We start from the raw sequence: 2,910 nt of genomic DNA, 5'->3' as shown, positions 1-2,910 counted from the left end.
GCTGATGGGGAGGGAGTCGGGTACCGGCAAAAGAGGCTTTGTGTGCCGGGGGTTGCCTACCCGTTTTAGACAAACATTCTTCGGTATTCCATTCTTTACCCTTATCAACCTATTAAAAATACAGTATATTTTTTACACATTCATCCATTAAAGAATTTTTTTTTTTTTTTTGAAAAGCCAGTGGAGTGCAAAACACACCCAAAAACTTCCACCCGGGGCCAAAAAAAGTGCACACACATAAAGAGTGACACAGAAAAACGTGCAATGGGTGTTACACTGATCCTCCACTAGGGAAGGACCTTACCCTGATCCCCCCGGGGCATTAGGCTCCAGACAGGGACTGAGGTACTTCACTTGGGTCTATCTGGCCAAAACCAGATGGAGCCCCGTTCTCTGGAAGATCTGCAGAAACAGACCTACCCAAGTACTAGGTGGGACTCCCCCCGAAGGGAGACCCCATGAGAGAGAGCGAACCAAGCCAGAAGGCCTTTGTCCACCCCCTCCCAAGACTTTCAGAGTAGGCCCGAGGACCCACACCCTACTCATCACACAGTGACTGACGTGTATACACATCAAACAAAAAAATACAAAAAAGTGACAAACATGGGGATAAATAAAAAGAAAGTGGGGAGAAGGAAGGTGGGAGAGTGAAAAATGACCATTGTGTAATACAATGGCTGGCTCTTCAGCCAGGAAAAAAAATTTGCCCTGGTCCTAGCCAAAAGGCTCGGCCATAGAGGCAGGTGCGTGTGTTTTGTGTTGTGGTGAAGTGACCATGGTGCCATAAATCAAGTGCCTGAACACTGTGACTGCACGGCACCCCTGAACTGCCATTTCAGGGGCACATTCACCACTGGCTTTTTGTGCAACCCTGACCCCCAGCCCAGACCGCAGCAGCCCCCACCCCAGCCAGGAAGGCCTGAAGTTCTGGAAGCTTGGTGAGAGCCCTTTACCATCAGGCCTCACCGTCGCTCCCATCCCTCCTACCTAATTACATTCGGGAAATACTAACCACTCCACCGGTGGGAAAGAGGAGCCAGTGTTCTCTCCTGAAAAACTGACTGGAGCAAGAGCTACCCCAATCTAGGCCAGAAGGCCAGGGACCTGACCCTCTGGCCAGACCCAATGGTTCTCCATCCCCATCAGAAGGCTTCCCTTTCGGCTACAAACCGCTCCAGGTTACTTTTACGCCAGCAGGTTTTGCATAGCCTCCGCCATCCCTGATACCACTTCGCCGTAGATCAGGGACAGAAGCAAGCGCCACCTCCTGGCAACTGATAAGAACAGATACTACACTTGATCTTAGCCAAAAGGCTGAGAAGATTACACAGGCATTGCTTCAAGTCGCATCAAAGTCACATCAAAGTCGTGTCAAAGTTGCGTCAAAATCTCCTCAAAGTCATGCCACTTTCAGGTTGTACAAGTGTGAAAGAGGCCTAAACAATGTCATAGAAACATAGAATAGTTATGACAGAAAAAAGAACAAGTGGTCAATTGGTCTACCCAATTTTTTTTCAACCTCTTGCTGACCACCAGCAGTAGATTTACTGCTGGTTGGCGGCAGCACAGGCACCATGACGCACAGGTATGCAGCACAGGGATCTGTGTGTTGGGAAACACAAAATACAGATCTGGCTGGATTGATCCCTGCTTTCAGTTACTGTTCAGAAATTAAAGCAAGGAAAGTGAGGCCCGGAACAATAAAAAGAAATGCAATGAGTGGAGGGCCGGGCATGACAGGGTGTCTAGGGGACACATAGGGTTAAAGTTTTTGAAAGTTAGAGGGGGAGGAGAGAGAAGGAAATTTGGGGGGAGTGGACAGATAAAAGGAGGGGGCGGTGACAGAACGGGCAGTGTGTAAGGGAAATAGACAAGAGGAGGCAGAATCTCTCTGCTCCTCAGCGATGGCAGGTATAGAGAACTTGTTAGCCCGTTTAAAACAGGCGGCGGAAGATAGGGGGTCGGAGTGGCTCCAGCGACAGGTGGCGGAGATGCTCGGCGGGGAGACCGGTGGAGCGGTGAGAGCGGAGGAGCCGGCGGCGCGTGCGCGGAGATCGAGGCCTCCGGCGCGGTACTCACCAGGGCCTGCTCGTAGGATGAAAGAGCCGTGAGGAGTCCGGGGGAAGAGAGATCGCTCCCGCCGGCAAAACGGGGATACCAGGAGGCAGCGGCGAGGTCTGGGCGCGGTACACAGCGTGTGCAGAGCTCATCGGGCGGGGCCACGGGCCGCAATGGCGCCGCTTCCCTGTGCCCGGCTATCAGAGGGAGAAGACAGACTGTCACCCCAGCAGCTCTGAACGAGAGTGGGGGGAATGATGGAGGGAGCATAGCGGCGGATGGAGATGGTGGAGCGGTGAGCAGAGGGTCGAAATACACTGCGAGGGGGCGGAGCTCCCTCGGCAGTGCAGAGGTGTCACAAGATGGTGGATGGATTCGTGCACAGGCTGGCCCGGTGGCAGGGACGTCAGGGCAGCGTTCCCTATCAGATCGCAACAGGGAAAAAACTCCACAGCGGGAAGACAGCAGGGGCTCAAGACGGGACTCGTCTGTGGCGTCATTTCCAACGCACAGAGCACAATCAGAGGAGGAAATGTCGGATGTCGCTGAGGAGCCAAGGCAGGAAGCACTGTTGAAGGAAGGCGGTACAGCGGCTGTTGGGAGGTCTCCTGGTCAGCCCGGTAAGTCCAGTGACAACTTATCGTTCACAAATGCATTGCAGGGTTTGTTGGGGGTGGTGGAAACAAGTACAGCGGGAGTGGCGGCACTGTCGCCACGGGCGATTAGGCAGGCTCCGGACCACCAACTGGCGGGTACTGTATCCGCCAATTCGGGGTCCACAGGACAGCTACAAGAGTTATTGGAAGGTTTGCGGGTGTTGGTGGGTCGTTTTGGCACTGCACAAGGAGCCAT

At 53.4% G+C, this 2,910-nt stretch overlaps 1 pseudogene; it reads right to left on the bottom strand.

Moving 5' to 3' along the window:
* Positions 1-1,192: 1,192 nt before the first annotated feature.
* On the bottom strand, positions 1,193-1,326 carry LOC141135862 (U2 spliceosomal RNA; annotated as a pseudogene).
* Between the last annotated feature and the right edge of the window lie 1,584 nt (positions 1,327-2,910).

Source organism: Aquarana catesbeiana, linkage group LG03 (genome assembly GCF_042186555.1).
Source record: "Aquarana catesbeiana isolate 2022-GZ linkage group LG03, ASM4218655v1, whole genome shotgun sequence".
Lineage (NCBI taxonomy): Eukaryota > Metazoa > Chordata > Amphibia > Anura > Ranidae > Aquarana > Aquarana catesbeiana.
Note: the sequence above shows the minus strand (reverse complement) of the source record. Positions and strands in the feature narration are given on the sequence as shown.